Source organism: Delphinus delphis, chromosome 4 (genome assembly GCF_949987515.2).
Source record: "Delphinus delphis chromosome 4, mDelDel1.2, whole genome shotgun sequence".
In the NCBI taxonomy this organism is placed as follows: Eukaryota; Metazoa; Chordata; class Mammalia; order Artiodactyla; family Delphinidae; genus Delphinus; species Delphinus delphis.
The window spans coordinates 4,884,857-4,907,099 of record NC_082686.1 but is presented as its reverse complement, the minus strand read 5'-3'; the positions used below and the strand labels follow the sequence as shown (position 1 = coordinate 4,907,099).

The following is a 22,243-nucleotide window of genomic DNA, read 5'->3' as shown; positions in this document are numbered from 1 at the left end:
ACCAACATTATGATTCATGGCGGTCACTAGCTTTCCTTCTGGTGGTACGTGCCCATGTGACCAGACCCCCAAAAGCCCTGGACCCCAAGACTCCAGAGGGCTTCCCTGACCTGGGACCCTTGGCACATGGCATGCAGTTCACAGCAGGAGGAGTAGCGTGTCCGGTGCAATCACACAGGGAGGACTTTGCAAGCCGCTGCTGGTCTCCTCCAGACCCTGTAGTGACTCTGCTGTACATTCTTTCACTGTAATAAGCTGCCCCTGAGTCCTGAGTCCTGAATCACTGACCTTGAGGGTGGTCACAGGACACCAAAACTAGACAAAGAATGCTGGACAGAAGTCAAGGCCCAGGACAAAAGAAAGTCACAGTGTGGACGCTGATGCTTGAATCCCTGAACACCAGAAGCCACAGCCTGCCCCCTCCCAGCCCCTACTAACACCAGCACCACACCAGACACTGGAGATCCCCTGGCTGTGATTCCATCCCTGCCCTGGACGCCCAACGTCCTGCAGTCAGAATGGACCTAAGGTCTCTACTTCTTGACCTCATGGGCTCCCAAGTATTGCAACTTAGAGCAGAATCCCTCAGCCTCGGCACAGTAGACATTCTGGTCCAGTTGAGTCTTTGTTGTGGGACATTCTGTGCATCATAGGATGTTTAGCAACATCTCTGTCCTCTACTCCTGGGTGTCACTAGCTCCTGCCCAGTTGTGACAATCAGAAGTGTCTGCTGACATTGCCACCGGACCCCTGGGGGCAAAACCACCCCTGGCTAAGGACCACAGTAGCAGCTACAATCACATCTGGAAACTGCGGCTCTGCTGACTCAGCGTCCACTATGTCCTCTCCCCACCAACACTCACAGGGCAGACAAGCCCCCAGCTGGAGTAAGGGTGCTCACGGGAGGCCCCCGGGCTCTCCACACCATGAGGGCCTTCATCAGTGCAGCTGCCTGTGTTCAAGGGAAGACTCAAAGGCGATAGGAAGCGTACCTCTGCTTTCTCAAGGAAATTTTTTTTTCTCACATTCTGGCTCCTGAATTAAGAGCTGTGTGGGACTGATTTCTTATGGCAAAGCCTTAAGAAACGAAAGCATCGTGTTTCAAGAAACATCTCTGATAAGAAGAAAATTGCTAGCTAGTGCACATAAAATCAATGGGCTCCTTGATGTCTCTCAAGACGTGTGCTCCATTTTCATGAAATCTAAAAGAGGAGTGAATAAACCCATCTTTAAAAAGTTACCTGATGAAATTCATGGATGAACTCTCCATGGTCTTTGCCCTTGTGGAGATTTCACTGGGCATGGGTTGAGGAGGGAGGCGAGGACGGAGGAGGGGAGGCAGGGTGCAGGACGAGCTGGAAGGCAGCACCAGGATGCTGCATCCTGACAGCACGGACCACCATCACCTCCACATCCGAGGCTGGGAAGGGGCCGTGGGAGGGAAGACCATAAATCTACATCCTGCACATCTGAGTTTATTCTGCCAAAGTTTTTCCTGCACATTGGTGTTCTGTCAGATATAATCTACAGAGCTCTTAATAACTTCTGAATTACCTAATTTTAATATTATAGGTAAGTTACATCAGGTTAAGAACATCCCTCCAGGTAGACAGACTCAAAAAAAAAATCAATATTTTAGGGGTAATGTTTTTCAACAAAATAGAATTCACTCTAATTTTATGTTGTGCAGTCCCCATTTCTCCATTTTGTTTGCAAGCATGAAATAAAGTATTGCACCTATTAAATTATTCTAATATACAATTTAACTAACTCATCACAAAGAAAGGAAATTGGGTCCCTTTGGCATAACTTATCCTTAGTGAAGGCTTCTGTTGATTACCGCTTTAATATCTACTCCTAAACGACCTACAAACTAATTTGTTCTAGAAGTTTGTTTTCCCATTGTGCCTGCAAGCATTGAAAATATGCCAATCCATAGTTTCTAGACTTAATTCATTCTTCTTTCGTGAAAGATAAAATCTGAATCAGAAAGCTGTTAAAAAATAATCCCAGTCAAAAGACTTGAACAGATACCTCAATAAAGAAAAGACATAAATAGCAAATAAGCACATGGGGAAAAAAAGCTCCAACAGATTAGTCATTTAAATTAGTCAGTTTAAATAGTGTGAGACAATACTATGACACTTGTCAGAATGACAGAGAGAGAGAGGGAAGGAAGGAGGGAGGGAGTAAAGGAAGGAAGGAAGGAAGGAAGGAAGGAAGGAAGGAAGGGAGGGAGGGAGGGAGGAAGGAAGGGAGGGAGGGAGGGAGGGAGGAAGGAAGGAAGGAAGGAAGGAAGGAAGGAAGGAAGGAAGGAAGGGAGGGAGGGAGGGAGGGAGGAAGGAAAAGTGGGAGGGAGGGAGGAAATCCAACAATACCAAGTGCTGGTGAGGGTACGACAATATAGAGCAACTAGGCATCTCATACATTGCTGGTGGGGATTCAAGATGAAGTAGGCCTTCTGGAAACAATTTGACACGTTTTTATACAGTTAAACATTCATTTAACATACAACTCAGAAATGCTACTCTTAGTTATTTACCCAAGTGGAATAAAAACAATGTTCACATAAAATCTGTAAATGAATGTTTATAACGGCTGTACTCATAACCTCAAGTGCATCATGATAAGTGAGAGAAGCCAGACTCAAAAGGCTACCGGAGTTGGGGCTTCCAGGGAGGTGGGGAGTGGGGAAGAGGGAAAGAGGAGTTGACTACAGAGGGATGCCAGAGCATTTGGGGGGTTTCACGTCGATGTTCTATATCTGATCATGGCAGTGCTTATGTGACTCTATGCATTTGTCAAAATTTGCAGAAATAAACATTAAAAAACAGTGAATTTTATTATACCTTCATAAAAATTTAAAAAATCAGCCTGGTTGCAATAATAGAGCCAGGGATATGGAGGTGAGCTTACAAATACTAACAAATAGTGTATGTCGCCTCACACCCGACATTCTTCTGCATCTCCTCTCCCTCATGTCAGCCTTCGGGGGTCAAGACAGCTCACAGCCTCTCATAAAACCCGTTCCAGGTGACATCTCCACCTAATACCATAGAGGGTGACATTTCATTGTTGCAACTGAGGAAACCAGCAAGAAAATGGACCTCTTAGAAAACCATTAACATTCCGTATGATGTAACTGGATTGAGGATCGTGTGGTCAGAAGCTCCAATTTACGGAACAGATCAGTGGATCCCTGACCGGCAGGTGCCAGGCCATGGCTGCTGAGCCCTCTGCTTTCCTTATGCTGGTTTACGCTACCAGGAGGAGCAGGTGTTTGCTGGAAGAAGTCCTGGCATGATCTGGGAGGGCACAGTCTCACCAGAGTCCAGCCTTCCCAACCCCTCCCTTAGTGAGCATCCACCTCCGTCTCGCTTTTGTGTGAAGGGTATTTGGTAAATTTATTTGAGGTAGTGCACAGAGATGGCCCCAAATGCCAGATCTCAGTAGCAATTAGGAATTGCTTTGATGGAGAGTCTGATGCACAAAGAGAAGAATCGGGAAGCGAGGGCTGGTGCTGAACAAAGCCGTGGATCCGGCACGGAAATAGAACATGGAAGGCGTAAGCGTAAAGAATGAGGAGAGTCACTTCCTACACCATTTACCACCACCATGAAAACGATCTCTGAAAAAGACAAAAGATTCTTCAATACTTAATTGATGGGTTGCTTAACTGACGCTGAAATTCGTGTATGTTCCCACAAACAGCAGTGGGAACCCACAATTATCACCTTCCGTCTCTCTTTGTATCCCTTGACCTTTACCTGGCCCCCTAAGTCAGGGTGCTTTCCTAACTTTAAAGCCAAAAATAGGGATTTGAGTGTCCAACACCCTGCTGGAGGTGTACAAAAAAACTGTGCGTTTCAGTGGAAAACTATGAGACCTGCAGAGACTACCCCATTCTGGACTTCATCATCTTTGAGCTGTTTTACAGCTCTGTAGTTTGCATGTAACTGACAGTCACACAGATCTGCCCTATCTGGTAGGGGTGTAATGACTTGACTTCCCTCCCTACCCCACTCCACCAGATCCACATGGAAAAACCAGTTCTGCCCCCATTTGCATATTTACTTCAATATTCCTGGTGAATAAATATTTGTTTCATACATTTCTCTTTTGAACTGGTCATAACAGCTTTCCTGCTCCGTCACTGAATAAGTTACACAAAATCTTCAACACATGTTCATTTTTATATCTGCATAAGGTATCTTTTAACAGAAAGGTCTGTGGGAGCTACCCCTCCCTAACCCTAAGTATAGGCAGAGGTCCGGTTTGGAGGTCAGATTCGAAGGTTCCTGGTGCAGCCCACACTGGGTGCCTTTGGGCTCCTTGTGGCTTGAGGTCAGGACTACACCAAACCCAACTCTGTCTTCCTGGTAGTGCTTTTGACTGCGCTGGCTCAAAGCCCGCCCTCAGGAAATATTCGTTTAGAATTTAAAGCACTTAACACTGACTTGTACGTACCTGATACCAAAAAACAAAAACAAAAACAACCCACCCAGCATTAAGGGTTATAATGTGCTTACACCTCGTAATATAATTGGACCTAATAAAGAAACATCACATTAGTTACTTGAGTAAATTTCAATTTATTACTAAATTAATAGCTATCCTTACGTACATCAAATGTTGTCAACGCTTTCCTGGAAGCTATTGCCACCTACAAATGTAACCAATTAAATAAATAATTGAAGTAAAATGACTTTTATCCAACGGAATGGATATCACATGCGTGTACTTGCTCTATCAAATCTCCCTTTTCCCACAGTATACCATTTTCTGAGAAGATCTGAAGGTGCACCTGGGCTGGCTCTTTCACTGAAGACTGCATAAAACTTTTTTTTTTTTTTTTTTTTTTTTTTTGCGGTACGCGGGCCTCTCACTGTTGTAGCCTCCGTTGCGGAGCACAGGCTCCGGACGCGCAGGCTCAGCGGCCATGGCTCACGGGCCCAGCCGCTCCGCGGCACGTGGGATCTTCCCGGACCGAGGCACGAACCCGTGTCCCCTGCATTGGCAGGCGGACTCTCAACCACTGCACCACCAGGGAAGCCCTGCATAAAATATTTTGAAGCTATTCAGAGGGAACACATTAAAAACAACTTTCATACCGGAGGTTAAATGGCAGAAATCTTTATGGAGAAAAGTCCCTTTGTTTTGTGTGCTATTTCGTGAGTGCCGCGAACTTATTAAGCGCTTTGATGTAGCAAAATTTGTGATGCGTATACGTACAAATGATCCAAACACAGCAAAAAGCAGCTAAAAAAAAATCAGTGAAGTGGCTTTTTAACAAATGCATTCTGAACTGGATCAAAGGGATAGCTTGGAAGCTACACGCTATGGATCTAACGTTCATATATTTTCATTTCAAGGAAACATCTTTTGCAGCCGAAAGGTGAAATCTATCTGTAATGAGCTTCTTCTAAGGCAGGAGGAAAGCTTCTTTTCAAATAAGAGACTAAGTAAATATAGCACCTATGTGACGTTCTACAAACAACGGTGCAGAGTGCCCACCTTTGAAACAGAGGCCTCTTGGAAGCAGCTACGGATTCAAAGGGTGAGCTTTGCAATTATGTTTTCATCTTCCTCCTCCCCCCAGAATAGACTTTAATATGTACATATGTGGTCAAGAGGAAACACTAGCCTTGGGAGAGTGGGTATATTTCTGTTTTGTTCTGTGTTTGCTGTTGAAGGTATAGTCAAACACTGGAAGCTCTATGCTACCAAAAGCTCCCATATCTCATTCGATAATGATGTTTATCCCTCATGCTACAGCCCAAGGGGTCGTCTCCTCGCAGAAATTTTTAAAGCACAGGATTTTTCAAATGAGTTCACTCTTCGAAGCCTTGCTTGTTTTCCAGTAGGCACATGGAGCTAGGCCTTCAAGGTGATTTGGTGGCCCCAAATTCTGAGCTTACATCCCCCTTCCAAGTCATCTCGCCAGGGCTGCCTGCCTAACATGGCAACATGGCATCCTATCAGGACACTGGGCTCATCGCTTCCCTGCCAGGGGCCCGTTTCACCCTGCAGCCTCTCCACACCTCCTTTTTCATTTCACTAACATGGAAAATTGCCCCTGCCTGTATCATTGGGTCACAATGAAATAAAACACAACTGACTCTCAATTAGTTTCTGGCAATGCAATGCAAGTAGGAATAGGATGAATAAGGCTCAGAGATATAAAATCTTTCTTCAGACCTGTCTTATCTGAACATCTACCACAAATAATATGTCCCCAGCAGTGACATAAGATAACCAGATTGAAAAAAAAAAAAGAGGTTTTTTCTCCCCCCCCCCCCACTTCCCAGGCTCTCAGACTGGAGGCAAAGGATTTCAGAAAGTAGGGAAATAAACAGCCTCCTCTCCAGATGGGGTGGTGGACACCTGAACCACACGACACACTAAGGATGCTCAGAAGCAGGGTCTCCTGGAAGGTAGAATGTTCTTCCAAAGAAAAGCAGGAAGCCTAGAGGAAGATGAAAGTCAGTAGTAGCGCTTCTTGTGTCCTTAATGTTGGCCCACCAGGAGGGCTAAGGTGGCCGTGCACGCACATCAGGCCAGAGGGGCCAGGGTATCTGAAGAAGCTTCTAGTTTGCTTTCTTTGGGGCTATAATTTACCTCCACTGGCTCTTACTGTAACCGAGCAGGACTTTATGGGGCCTTGTTAGGACAGACCCCTCCCCCATATCCTCTGCTGTAGCTCCTCTCTGAAGTACCTAGATAATAGTACCTGATGCACACTTCCTGGGTTGTTTTATAGATGCTAAAACCACCACCAAACGGAAGAAATTAACTATTTGATGCTCATGAGCCCCCAGACCTACTGGTGCCTAAGGACCCCTGTTACCTCACCATCAAACAATCAGAGACCGGTGCACGAACTGATTACAGACCCTGGGCTGCCCCCACATCACCTGGCCTTTAAAAATGCTCTGCTGAAACCCCTTTGGGGTTTTTGTTGTTGTTGTTGTTTTGCTGTACACGGGCCTCTCACTGCTGTGGCCCCTCCCGTTGCGGAGCACAGGCTCCGGACGTGCAGGCTCAGTGGCCATGGCTCATGGGCCCAGCCGCTCCGCGGCATGTGGGATCGTCCCGGGACATGAACCCGCGTCCCCTGCATCGGCAGGCGGACTCCCAACCACTGCGCCACCAGGGAAGCCCCCTTTGGGGTTTTCCAGCAGGAGCCACCTGTTCTCCTTGTACTGGCGCCTTTACAATAAAGCTGCACTTTCCTTCACCACAACCTGGTATCAGTAGATTGGCTTTACTGCACGAGGGCAAGTGGACCCAAGTTTGGTGGTTCAGTAACATTATTGACTCTAATAGATAGTTATATATTCCAAAGAAATGCCAGATTAGAAAAGAAGAAATCTTTGTGTATACACACCACACACACACACACACACACACACACACACACACACATATTCATGCATGCCAAACTTTTAGGCAAGTGCAAATTGTGAAATAATCTCAAATATAATATGAAAAAGATGAGAAGATATAATTAAACAATTTTCCCAACAGTTTATTTATACCAATCATTTTATAAGCAATGTAGAAAAAATAATCTTTGATTATATGTTAAAATAAACTTTTATAATCTAAGAGTGTATTTATTATGTTAGTTGTTGCTGTTTTGATATATATTATACAAATATAGTCTTATAAAATATGCAAATAACATACAAATCTTGAAGTTAAGTAAAATTTTAAGTCATTATTTTCCAAGGTGTCCCAATTTGACAAATGAACATTTACACAATTTCTGAAAGAGGAATGAGTGACCCGGAAAAAGGAGAGACGTCTATGAAACTCAATAGATACAAAACCCAAAATAAAATTAACATAGGAGTCAAAAACCACAGAGATATACATGGAGTCCAACTCTCTCCAGGTTCTCAGGGAAAATAAAAAATCTTGGGGAATAAGAAGAAAAATATTATAGAAAGATGCACTGTAATGCACAGAACCATTATACTTAAACCCTCTGGAACCCAGCTTCTCCAGGAACCTTCCTCACATGGAACAGTCCTCAAGAGAGGGACACAATTCTGGGTCTAGCAGGCTTCTTTCCATCTCCCTGAGAAGTGATTTTAAGTTTCTCATCTCGGCCATCTCTCCTAAAAGCTCTCACTAGGCCCTCCCCACCCTCTGTCTAAGCAGAAGCTTCAGCTTAAGCTTCCTTAGTTAGAATCTCCCTCAGCTCTGCACCCATCCCGTTACCTCCTCCAGGCTGATCCCCCTGCCAGAGTTCTCAGCCCGCACCCTGTGGCTTTCTTGAGGATCTCATTTCTTCTGTTTTTTCTCTCCCTGGTATCTACTGCTCAGTACCCTATTCTCTGTTGGATCACTGTGCCCATCATGAAACATGCTTGCTATATCTCATCTTTCCAAAAAAAAAAAAACACATAAACAAATAACAACAATAAACCCAAATTCCTTTTACTAAACATTCTCCTTTACTGCTGTCCCAGTTTTTGCTTCTCATTCACAATCACATGTTTTTGAAGGAGTAAATCACATATTCATCTGCACAGCCTCACCAGCCATTCACTTTCAACCTCTTCAAGAAGGCTCTGACCCACAACTCTGCAGAGATTGCCCTTTTCTAGATCTCTGGTAATTTTGATGGTGTCAAACCCTGCGGACACTTCCTGGATCTCATCTTGCCTCTCAGAGGCATTCGATACAGTGAAAGCCTCCCTACCACTCTTCTCTTGGTGTCCATGACAGCTGCACATTCCTGTCTTTCCTCCTAATCCACTAGGTGCTCCCCTGAGGTCTCCTCCTTCTTCGCCTGATGGATAACATTAACATTTTCAGGAATTCATCCCAGACTCTCTGTTCTTTCGTCCATAGGGTATCTCATTCAACCAATTACTTTAGATACAGTTATGTGGTTGACCACTCACACATTTATGTAGCAAGATGAAATCCATGTATCCACCTGCCCATCTGGCTCTTCAACAGGAGGGTCTATTATATTTAAAACTCAACCTGTTTAGAAACCATTCTTTCCCTCGGAAATTGGGACCTCCATTCATCCATTTCCTCAACCAGGACTCATTCTTTTTTTTTTTTTTTTTACATCTTTATTGGAGTACAATTGCTTTACAATGGTGTGTTAGTTTCTGCTTTATAACAAAGTGAATCAGTTATACATATACATATGTCCCCATATCTCTTCCCTCTTGCGTCTCCCTCCCTCCCACCCTCCCTATCCCACCCCTCTAGGTGGTCACAAAGCACCGAGCTGATCTCCCTGTGCTATGCGGCTGCTTCCCACTAGCTATCTACCTTACGTTTGGTAGTGTATGTATGTCCATGCTTCTCTCTCGCTTTGTCACAGCTTACCCTTCCCCCTCCCCGTGTCCTCAAGTCCATGCTCTAGTAGGTCTGTGTCTTTATTCCCGTCTTACCCCTAGGTTCTTCATGAGGACTCATTCTTGATTTCACCATCCTCTTGCCTCTAAGCTCCTTCCTCCCTCTCGACCCACCTCAACACAGCCTTCTTCAGATCCTATTCCTTCTATCTCCAATATATATCCCTGGTCTGTCCATTTACCTCTTCCTCAAGTCCGTGTGACCATTATCTCTTAGGTGGACATTTTAAACAGCCCCCCAGCTTGTCTCTCTGCATCCACATTTTCTCCCATACAATTTATTCCTTCTTTTCTTCATTAGTGTGAGTGACCTCTTTCACCCAATATCACATCACGTCATGATCTGAGAGGTTTAACATCCTTCACTGACTTTCCACTGAATTTAGAATAAAATCAAAACTCTTTCTATTGCCTCCCAGCCCCTGTGTAATCTGGACCACTTCTCTGTGACCTGGTCACCAAGTCACCCAGACTGAGCCCCACTGCCTTCCCGCATTCCTCACTGATGGATGGCATCCTCTGCTCTTTGTGTGACTGTTTCTTTCTCATTCCCCAGGACACAGAGAGACCTCCGTGCTTCCTTAATTTAAAATAGATGCTCTCTGCCCCGTCCCCACACTCTCTCCCCCTTGTTTCTTTGGAACATTTATAACAATCTGTAATTATTTCAAATTATTCTGTTTCGCTTATTGCTTTTTATTTCCGATCTTCCCCATTAGACTCCAAGCTCCCTGAAGACAGGAGTCCACAGCTATAGAATTTTCCATTGCATCCCCAGAATGCCCATCACATAGTAGATACTAAATACATATTTGTTGCTAGAACGATAAGGAATTAGGCAGCTAGGGGAAATAAAACTTCTCAGTGAGGTCAGAAGAGGTATTACAAATTCAAATGCTATAGAACTTTATTCATAAAAAACACTTTAAGTTCTTAGATTCTTTCTTTACATCCCAGGAAAACAATAACTCAGATAAATTGGACATCTGGTTTCTAGGTCTTGAGCAAAGTGGGAAAGAAAGAAGAGTTCCCGTTGCCCCCAAATCACTCCAATCCCAACTGAGAAGAGAGAGATGCACTAAGTGAGGACAGCAGCCATTTCTGTTTCATATTTCATCACCTCTGCTTCCTGCACAGGTAGTACATTGCCTGACCCATAGTAGACAACCACATATTGGTTGAATGAATGAACAAGCAAATGAACTCTAGTAACCTCTGGCAAACAGAGGTCAGCACAAAGGACTAGGGAAGGACAGAAGAATCAGTGAAAAACGTAGCTTGGGCGATCATGATGATAACAGAGTGAGCCAAGTCTTAAAACTTACGTAGCATTACAACAAGCAGAAAAGGTAAAGAAAGTTGTCCCCGCAAGAGGACCCACAGGAGCAAGTCTGGCTGCTTTACTTTATGAGTAAAGATGCTCTGGAGATCCTGAACAATTCTGAGTCTTCTAGAAAATCACTTGAGATTTAAAGAGCTAGTCATTTTCCTTAAATAAGTATGAGCAACTTGTAATTAAATGACTTTCAACTGCAGTTAGCATATGTTTAGAGTCTTCTTTCTTCACAGGCAATCAACCACATTTCAGTCACCTAGAATTAGCAAAAACCCTACCCTGACCGACAACAATGGCAATGGTTCCTCACCCTATATCAGTAGGGTGTCATAGCTCCAACACTTGCCTGTACTTAAACTCCTCTATTTTTCACAGCACACCTATAAGTAGATATCTTGTCTCCACTTTTCAGAGGAGAAAACTCAGACATAGAGAAGAATGCACGGTGAGGTGTGCATGGTCACACGGCGAGACTGAGTGACCATGGTTGGGATTCAGCCCTGCCAACCTAAAGTCAGCTGTTTCCCACTCCTGCCACCACAGTGATTCTTCCTCATCCTTGGACAGAGTTTCTCTGCTGTGTTTTTTGCCTTTATTCTACCCTGGTGGGGAGGCACCAGTAAGAAACCTGAACGTAGCCCAAGTTGTATGTAGGTGAACACCAGAAATCATGAGATGCAACATTTTTACCACTTTGTATATTATCCAGTTTTGTATCCAGGATAGTCCTGGATATTCCAGCAAGATGGAAGCTGGAATGATTTGTGTCTTTGTTTAGATAGCGAGAGAGATCACCCATAAAATAGCCAAGCTATTAAATATCTGGGAAGCCAATCCCTCTTTTTCTGATCTACAGTTCAAGAGTCTGAACCCACCAGAACAGTGTCACCAGGGAACGACGCATCCTTACTGCTAGGAATGGGGACCCGGAAGCCAGGCTGCTCTGTTCCAAGCCTGACTCTCCCCTACTTACCAGCTGGGTGAACGCTCATACGTTACTGCACCTCTATGAGCCTTGGCTCCTTTTTCTATAAAATGAGGATAACACTAGGATTGTCATAAGGGAAAAACAATTAATACAGGGTTCAATAAACTGCGGCCCATGAGTCAAACCAGCTCACTTTTATAAACAAATCTGTATTAGAACACAGCTGTGCTCATTGGCTAAAGTATTGTCTGTAGCTGCTTTGGCACTAGAATGGCAGTTACATGGTTATGACACAGATTTCATGGCCCACGAAGCCTAAAATACTTAGTATCTTGCCCTGTATAGGAAAAGTTTGCTGATTCTTGAGTAAACATGTGTTAAACACTTAGAACAGTCCCTGGCATACATATAATAAGTACTTTATCTATCTACCTATCTATCTCTGTGTATGTATCTTATCGTTTAGTCTGTGGGAAGTACTAGGATATATACGGCACCGCTTTCTCTTTGAAATAATTCAGTCTCTGCCTCCACACAAAGGCCCAGAGGTTGAGAACCGAGGGTCAAACATTCCTGGAATTGAATGAGATTATCCTTATAAATTTCCTTGAGCCCTTTGATTCTGGGGAAGTCAAAATTAAATTGAAATAAAATTAACAGAATTTACTTCTTCAGAAGGATTGAGTCTTATGAAAATACGTAATTGTATATCTTTTGTGTTTAGACTGTATATCCAGCTAAATGATAGCCAGTCAAAGTCCTCTGGGCAAGATCACACACCTTTAGTCTACTGATGTCAGGACTGGCAGTGTGACTTGTTCTGGCCAATGATGTGGTGGAGTGTTACCCAAAAGTGGACAGATAATTACGGTATAATCTGAGTTTGAACTAGGGCTCTTAGAGCATATTCAGTTGAGAAATGTGGAGGACACAGTCCTTGGTCTCTGACCACCTGTGGGAGAACAAAACAGGAATCAGAGCTAATGAGTCCTGGTGAGGTAGGATACCCAGGAATTCAGATAAAAAGATGGGTTTTAGAGGCGGCCAGGGAGAGAAGACCCCACAGAGAAGCCAGGTCAAGTGGCTGACAAAAGAAAGACCCTGCGAGTTGGAGCATCTTTTTTTTTTTTTTTATCCGGTATGCGGGCCTCTCACTGTTGTGGCCTCTCTTGTTGCGGAGCACAGGCTCTGGACGCACAGGCTCAGCGGCCATGGCTCACGGGCCCAGCCGCTCCGCGGCATGTGGGATCTTCCCGGACCGGGGCACGAACACGTGTCCCCTGCATCGGCAGGCGGACTCTCAACCACTGCACCACCAGGGAAGCCCTGGAGCATCTTCGTAGTAAATCTGGAGAGCAGAAGTACTATCATTTTCTGAAATGAGACACCATGCCTTTTTCCCTACACCCTTCAGCAGTAATAGCCATTAAATACACCATCACCACGTATTTAAGTAGAAACTCTGTACACCAGCATTAAACCTTCTGGACTCTTAAGTTTCTGCCAAGTCACTTGGAATTATTTCATGGGCGCACCTCTTGACATCCCCACTCCCCGTCCGTAGGACTCCAAAGGCTCTGCCCTCCCTTCACCAGCCTGTGGGTCAGCTCCAACCTCTGAGATCCCCACAGCCTCCTCTGTCTGCTCCGTCCTTGTGCGACGCCTCTTAGCCAACAACCCCGCTCAATAATCAAACCAGTTCCTCATCTGCTCCACTAGCTCGTATCCCCTTCTCCAGTTTTCAGATTCGTTCCAGTCAATTGTCCCCATGTCTTGCTCACCAACGAAACTTGTTATTTCTTCAAGATAAAACATGTCATCTTTGCTGGGCCTGGCTTTTGGGTGGCATTCTGGTCTCGCAGGGGTACCCAGATCGCTCACGTAGAGGGCTCACCGCTTTCCTCCGACTGATTCAGCACCTGTGCGACGCTGTTATTACCTCCCAGGATCGTTTCTTCCTTTGTCCTCTCTCCTGGGCCCCACAGTGATGGGATTGGTAAGAAGGAATTAAGACATGAGGATCTGTCATTTAAACACATAACCGCTCTGTTCACTTGGGCACAGTTAGGTGGTTTTCCATGTTTAGCCGAATGCATCCGGATGATAGAATTTCAGAACCGAGAGGGCCAGGGAAGTCATCAGTTATTATCTCTGTCCCAAACCAGAAACTGATGCAGCAAAACATGTGATCATCCAGCCTCTGTGTGCACCTCACTCTCCAGGAGGCCTCCCAGTCTAACGTGAGATGCTGGCTTATGGTGCAGAAGGAAAACTACAGTGTTGATGGCGACTCAACAAAGCCCTGGGCTGGAGACCTGGATCTGACACTAACCTTGCAACCGTGGGCAAGTCTTCAAACTCCCTGCATCTCAGTGCTTTGCTCATAAAATGAGGATGCTGGTCACGCCTACCTCCCTGTGTGCTGGAAGGTTCTACAAGAGCATGCCTTTGGAAGCACATTCATACAGTGGAAGTGGGTGTCCCTTTACAGGAATGAGTTTTCAAGGGTAGCTCCGTGGCCAAGCATGGGGCCTCCGCTGAGCTGTGCTAGCTTCCGGAACTGCTGACACCAGTGCTGACAGAAGTGTTCCTGGGTGAGACCCCATGGCTGCAATAAGCAGGTTTTGTAGGCCTTTTGGACATAAGAGGGCAAAAATAATGAATAAAATCATCCCCAAACGAGTCCAGCTATTGTAGCCCACAAACAGAATTTGCCTATGCTTGGCTATATTAATATTTATCATTCTGTAAATAAATGAAGATACAGAAAAAGCAGTTCGCAAGACTCAGAGGAAGTTGAGAGCAGGCGCGGGGGAGAGAAAGAGAGAGGTTATCAGAGGCAATGGGGCTCCAGATGCCGGGATTCCCTCAGGGAGCCTATCCAAGAAGCAGGGAAAGCCAGGAGGAGCTGAAGCACAGACTTAGCAAACAGCGCCCGGGAGGGCATGACCCCAGTGTCCAGGAGTCCGTGTCTGCCCGCACCCGGGAACCTCTGCGGCCCCTTCCAGAGGCCAGCACAGGGACCCGCTGAGCCTCCAGTAGGCAGGATCGGCTGCATCCGTCAGCACCCCTCACAGCAGCCATCCGCTGGCCAGAAAGGACACTCTGTGCCACCAGCTGAGCCAGGGCCCCCTGGATGTACCCTGGGGGCACCTCCTCACCTCACAAGCAGCCCGTGAGCCCGCATGAGGGGGCAGGATAGGTGGGTGCTTTCCCCACCACTTGTGGTCATTCTGGGCCGCCTGACAGCACTGATGGCCGTGGACACACCCGTGGTTCTTACATGCACCCTGCTCTCCTCGACGCATCCCTGGCTTTGAAACTTGGCTGCTCTGCCTCAAATTCTGGAAGCTTCTTGGTGGTCTTGTCTTTCCTTTAGTAACACATCCGAGGCAGAATACTGGCCACCAAGCTTGTATCCATTCCAGTGCACCAATCACAGGCACAGCAGCATCATCGCTCTGCCTGGACTCTGGCAATGAAGTGAGAGGGGCCCAGCCTGCCTTCCAAACACTCCTGAGCAGCGAGGTCTCTGCTAAGTGTCACCTTCACCCTCTGCTCACCTTGTAACAAAGACGGGAAAAGGAAAACTGTATGCAATGGCATGCTGCTGTCAGTCTGAACAAAAAACTGGAATCAGTGTTCTTTTCCAAAAGAGCGCACTTTGATACACTTCAGAAATTCCTAAACAGCCCAGTCCTAACTTGACTATAAATTGTAAAATGTATTAACTATTAAATTGGTGGTTTATACAGAAGCCACGAGAAACGTACATAAAGGTAAGTGGCTCCTGTGCAGCCTGAGGTTCGATACTGAGACAAAATCCTTTTCAGAAACACACTGGTTAAAGCAAATTCTGACGTGACCCAACACTTCGCTCCACAGGCAAGCAATGCCAGAGGCTAGAGGTAAATTAATACGGCAATATTCTATGGCATTACTTTATACTGAAAGAGTCAAGGAGCGATGAGAGTATAACTCAGAAAGCGAGAGAGAGCAAGACAGTGCAGGAGTCTGGCAAGGGGCTGAGATACCAGATTCTAGGAGCAGGATTGCAGGACTGGGGCAGAGATGAAACGCCCAGTGCAAGGCAGCACCTTCTGATGCCTTCCCTGCTGCCCCCACAGTGGAGGCATCTGAACTCTCCTAGGGGTTTTATTACCCTCCCCTCCCATACAGGCGCCTTAGTACTTTATTTGATAGTTAGTGAGCACATCTGTTTTTTCCACCTACTGAATTCTGATCCCTTTGAAGAGAGGGACAAAGCTGCATTCAACTTTGTTGCCAGACTAGGTTTAATACAAGGCCTTGCTGTATAAAGTGAGTGCTCAAAAACTGTTCTGAAACAAAGAATGAATAAATATGTCACTCTGCATACACTGCACACACACACTTCTGGTCCCATGAGTCTGCGGGAGGCATAGCTCTGACATTCCCATGTCCTTTCCTCTCTGTCCTCCCTGCTTGCTGCCTCTTCATCTGTCAGAGCTGGGCTCAAAGTCACAAATGGCCATGATCACAGAACTGTGACAGAGGTGTCACATCATCGCGTGGCTGGTAGCCATTTACATATCTCCTGGACCATAAAAACCATGAGGACCCCATCTCTGGACCCTGGCACACACTGTCATGTATTAGGCATGCAGTAAGTTTTTATCCAGATAAGTGGAGGGGAATATGTAAGTAAGGTCAGAAGAGCTTAGAGCTATTTTTGGTTTCATCAGAAAAATCACATTAGACATCCTTTCTTTTAAGTCTTACTTGGTGTACTGACTGTCACAAACACATGATAAATGACAGTCGAGACCATAACTATTAACCAGGGAAAGTCCGTGGATCTCTTTCAGGAAGTGAAGAAAATCCTCAAGGCCCTGACCTGGGGTGTGAGTGCAGAGGGTCTGGGGTCTGGGGAGGGGACTGAGTGTCTGGAGGAGGCAGTCATCTGGCTTCCCTGCCATCTCTTCACCAGGAACCGCCCTGTGACTATGTCTAAGCATTGATTAGACAGACATCTTTTCTATGGCCACCTCCATAAGCGTCACTGGAGAGAAAAATCTACCTATTTATATACCGACCCATCCGAGTTACCCACTTCACCAGAGGTGTGAAAGGCAATCTCCACAGGCTGGGGGTCCCTGTGGACCTAAAGGTCTCCACCTGGTAGGCAGGGTGCCTTAGCAAGCAGAGCTCCTATCTGGAAAGTGGGAAGGATAACAGTCCCTACTCCGCAGGCTCCTTTTCCACACATACACTTGCACAAAAGGGCTGTCTTATACATGCATACACACATGTACATGCATGCATACATAAGTACACATGCATGTACACATATGCACATGCATCAAAGAGTTGTGTTATATGTGTACATGCATATAAAACATACATGGCGTGTGTGTTCATACATAATATATTAAAGACATGCATGCACCCACATATTAAAGACATGCATGCACCCACATATTAAAGACATGCATGCACCCACATATTAAAGACATGCATGCACCCACATATTAAAGGCATGCATGCACCCACATATTAAAGGCATGCATGCACCCACATATTAAAGGCATGCATGCACCCACATATTAAAGACATGCATGCACCCACATATTAAAGACATGCATGCACCCACATATTAAAGACATGCATGCACCCACATATTAAAGACATGCATGCACCCACATATTAAAGACATGCATGCACCCACATATTAAAGCATTGTTTTATACACACATGTTGAAATGTTTTATATACAAATATGCACACGTCTACTAGAGGTCTCTTACACACACGCACACACACATTAAGCATAAAGTGCCTGGCAGCTCCTGTCAGTGCCCCACAGATGTGGGTTATTATACTTGTCCTTAGTCTATCAAACACCAAGCCCAAAACAAAATAATGTGATGTGCTTGTCGGGAGGACAGGACCACATCACAGCATTGAAATTGCTCAGTTCTCCATGTAAGTGCTCTCACTTGCTCCTCATTTCTAAAGCTGTGGTTTTTCTTGTCTTGATTTTGTGCAGCACTTTTACAAAGAAGGAGCCTCATAATCACGCCAGATCAGCATGAAACCCAGCAGCTCTGGAACCGAGAAGACGATGTGACCCTGTGAGAGTCCCTTCACAAACTATGACATCACCAATACTTGAGTGATTTTAGGTACAGACACTCAGATAATTTGCTTAAGGGTTTCACCCGCATCGCTTTTTCCTCTTACTTGTCCTATGGGAATTGATTCTGGAGATTCTGCAAAATAGCATGGAAGGGAGTTAATTATCCATTTCCTGTCCATGGCCTACATTTATTGTTCCAAAACAACTTGCTACCCTAAACCCCTCTAAATGGTTTATTGGTATCTTTCCAGTCTGTGGTTCTTCCCCATTTAATAAATCATCACTAGAGAATAAAAATAAATGCTGAATGATAGTTACTTTAATAGATTCCAACTCTGAATATGGTACTTGGATGTCAGAAGTGGGGAGAAGTTGGTCTGAAATGATTCTCCTATAGCCTCTGTCGTACGCGCCTACAGGAACCATACCCCACACGATCAGACGGTGGGGTTCTTGCGAGGCAGGTGGTACCTCCACAAGATCAGACAGCAAGACCCACTTTCGAGTCACTTCTGGGTGTGTGGCATTTGACACGTGGATATTACACACACTCTCACCCCAGCGCAGATGCAACAGTGCAGCTACAGTTCCAAACATCTCATCTCTCTGTTCACTCTTAAAACGTCCTGGAAATTCCAATTTCAGGCAGATAGCATCTGAATAAACCAAACTAGCAATCAGTAAAGTAAAATATGCAAAAATCTAAAACAATTATTTGGAAAATGCCAGGTGAAAGAAATGCGTGAATGTCAACGTATTAGGTTAAAGCCTGTATATCCACCATTATTTCCTTAGTATACACACAGGCAGATTCTTCTACTTGGGCAGTGAAGTGTAAGAAAGGAGGCGCTTAGCTAGAAACTGGGGATAAGGTCACAACCCGTAAAGGGCATCAGTTAGAAGTGTAACATAAGGAGAGTTTGGGGACAATCTGAGAAACAGAGCAAAACCATGAGGGTCTGGGTGAGTCATAGGAGGGGGTATTGAACAGCCTAAGACATTTGGGTATGTGTGACTCAGAGAAAATCACACACAGGAAACACAAGCTTGTCTTCTGTCAAAGGAAGAAGATGATGGATTTGCCATTTCTTTTTCTTGACCCCAGAATATACACTAATTTTTAAAAATAAGAAAAGAAAACATTAGCAGGTATTTCTTTTTAAGTATGTTGGGATATATTCCTTAAAAAAGCCTCAAAGATACAGCATATAAGCATCTCTCCTTAAAGGTTACTGAAGAATTGCCGTCCTGCTTGCTCTGCCCAGGATCCTGGTGTCCACTCTGCATGCGCCCAGAGCTGGCCCAGCCTGTCACCACGTGGGCAGTGGGACTTCCTGATGGCAGCTGGAACTTTAGCTGTTGGGGTCTTCACTCCCAGCTCAGAGCATGTACTGTGGCTTCTTCTACTGAAATGCAATAACACTAATTTTCCACTTCTGCACACAAGGTTGTCTGCCTGGAAGGCTCTTCCTTCAAATGTACTCACATCTTCCCCTTCACATCCTTGCTCTTCTAGCCACCTCTCTAGGATGCCTTCACCGATCACCCAATTTAAAGTGTTCAACAGCCTAAACCTCTTACCTTTGCTTGGTTTACTTTTCTCTATAGCACTTAGCAGCAAACATACTATATTTTTCATGTTTATCTTAATAGTCATCCATCTTCTTCTCCCACTGGAGTGCAGGCTCCAGAAAGACAGGAATTTTTTATCTTTGTTTATTCTCTACAGTATTCCTAGCTTGTACAGAGGTCATAGTTTAAGGAAAAAGGGGCACAGCCAGGGCAGGGTAACCAAGAGGAATTCCATCAGTAGGAAAGAAAGGGGCAAGTAAAGAAGAAAAGGGAGAGAAATAGAAGAGCGGAAGGGACAGGGGGCTCTCAGGAGGAAAGACGGGGACAGCAGCACCAAATGCCAGGGCAAAGTTCAGAAGGGGGACAGCCATGGCCTTTCAAAATTAAACGGTTGTGGGTGACTCTCAAGAAATTAGTTTCAGTAGACAGTCCAGACTGAAAACTGTTAGGAGTTAAACGGAAGATTCAGAAGATAGAATTAATGAAAATAACCCAACTGAGAAAGAAAGAAGGAGGGAGGGAAGCAGGCTGGCCAGCTGGTCTTAGCAGCACAGACTCTGGGAAGAAGACTTATTACTTTAGGAGTCGTGTGCCAGTGTGTGTGTGCAGCTGAGTGTGTTAGTGCGCGCGTGTGTGTGTGTGTGTGTGTAGGTTGAGAAGGTGGTGGATGACCCAGGAGTATTCCTTTCAAGTACACAAGAACCCACTTCACCATGTTTTCCTTTATAAGTAAACGGGAGAAATTAACACAGAATTCAAAAGCCACAGACACTGGATTTTAGTTTCTCTATTTCAATTCCAGGACTTCCCTGGTGGCGCAGTCGTTGAGAGTCTGCCTGCCGATGCAGGGGACACGGGTTCGTGCCCCGGTCTGGGAAGATCCCCCATGCCGCAGAGCAGCTGGGCCCGTGAGCCATGGTCGCTGAGGCTGTGCGTCCGGAGCCTGGGCTCCGCAACGGAAGAGGCCACAAGAGTGAGAAGCCCGCGTACCGCAAAAAAATAGAAAAAAAAAAAAAAAACAATGATCACACTTCAGTTTATTTAGGACACTTTTAGATAGTAATTTTACAATAGCTCATAACTAAGTTTCCCAGTCAAAAGAATTGACTTAAACGTGTGCTGTTGATGCAAACAGAAAATAGTGGAAACAAAGTAAAAAAAAAAAAAAAACAAAAAGACAACAGCCTGCATAAAATAAATAAATAAATAAAACAAATAAAAGCGCTATAGGACCCGAAGACAGAAGCAAAATAAATTCTCTGAAGAGGAAAATGCATTCTGTTCTAATTTTCTCTTAATAGATTTTTTAAAACATGATAAGAAGATTGAAAGAAACCTGGGAAACTCTGGATGGATTATGCAAGTACTCATTCCGTTTCTCTGCTTCTGGGTGAACTATCGGCCCCATTTTTAAAGCTGAAAACCCCCAACACTCCCTATCTCTGCTCCCCAGCTGGTGAGCACAACCAAAGGATTATGCATAATGCACTCGTGATCCCTGGCAGCAAGACATTTACGCGGAGCTCAAAAGAATCTGGGATACTGCAGTTCTCAGCGGCTTAGAAGGAAGATTTTTAAAATACAGTTCCATGATTTTCACCAGCTTATCTCAACCAGGAGGTTAAATATTCTCTCTCTTCGGTGCCTTGCTCTTTCAGAGAGAGAGAGAGAGAGAGAGGAATTTGCTGCTTCTGCAGCTAGAATGGAAATGACTTTGATTCTTTGATTCTAGGTTATCCAATAACCACTAAGACCTTCCTTCATCTCCCCTCTTTTTAAAAGTGTGAGGTTTACACCAGTGAATATTCCCCACTAAATTTTACCATAATTATTATTTTTAGGATAATATCTCTAGCATAGAAAAATATGTCTTGCTATCACTTAGGCTAAGAGGAATAAAATGAACATAATATGCTATATTTTTATTGTCTCCTCTTCTGTAACTCAAATGAGTCGACTTGTTGGAAAAAAAAAAATCACTCCAGTCCACGTGTTTTAAACTTCTTTTTACAGCATCTCATTCAACAAGTACCACATGGCTTGCGAATATGCCTCTCTACAGGTGTTTGTGTCATCAACGTTCCTAGGTTGATGGAGGCGCCCTGCAAACGCAGGTTTCATTAGGAACCCCCTCCCCCTCACTCTCACCCCAGAACCCGGGGCTCAGGGCGGAATCCAGCCCACCTTGATCTCATAAACACTATCTATGTCCGAAGGGAGTTATAATCCCCGTTTGGACCAAAGAAAAGGATCTAAATAAAATTAACCCAGAAATATCTACTCTTGCTAAAATAGTCATGGGCAAAGGTATATCTATCATCTTCATTCTGATGAGAACAGATAAGAATAAGATTTTCTTAAGTGAACCTCAGAGATACAATGATGTAGTAGAGAAATAAATGAATTGCAGCTATATTTGCCTGAATGCTTCAACATGTACTAAATGGAAATGATCAAGGAAGATGCTTCTTTTCTATACTTGCGTTGCTGTGTAATCTGTCTTGCCAGGTGCTGACTACCCATGTGCAATCCTGAACTTTCAAATGGAACTTTCTCGATCCGAGAATGTGAACATAACCACTCATAGAGCCCTGGGTATACATAAACTGTGTGTAACTTTAACAAATACAATTTAAAGGGTGGTGGTCGGGCTTCCCTGGTGGCTCAGTGGTTGAGAGTCCGCCTGCCGATGCAGGCGGGTTCGTGCCCCGGTCCGGGAAGATCCCACATGCCGCGGAGTGGCTGGGCCCGTAAGCCATGGCCACTGAGCCTGCACGTCCGGAGCCTGTGCTCCGCAACGGGAGAGGCCACAACAGGGAGAGGCCCGCGTACCGCAAAAAAATAAATAAATAAATAAATGGTGGTGGTCTACTTGGATTGTTTCTAGAAAAAAACCACCTCCT

General features: G+C 44.9%; 1 protein-coding gene across 1 annotated transcript in view; it reads right to left on the bottom strand.

Annotated features, from left to right (window-relative positions):
- Positions 1-22,243, bottom strand: part of DSCAM (DS cell adhesion molecule) — a gene marked incomplete at its 5' end in the record, with an annotated part of 743,491 nt that overhangs the window by 541,280 nt on the left and 179,968 nt on the right. The window lies entirely within an intron of this gene.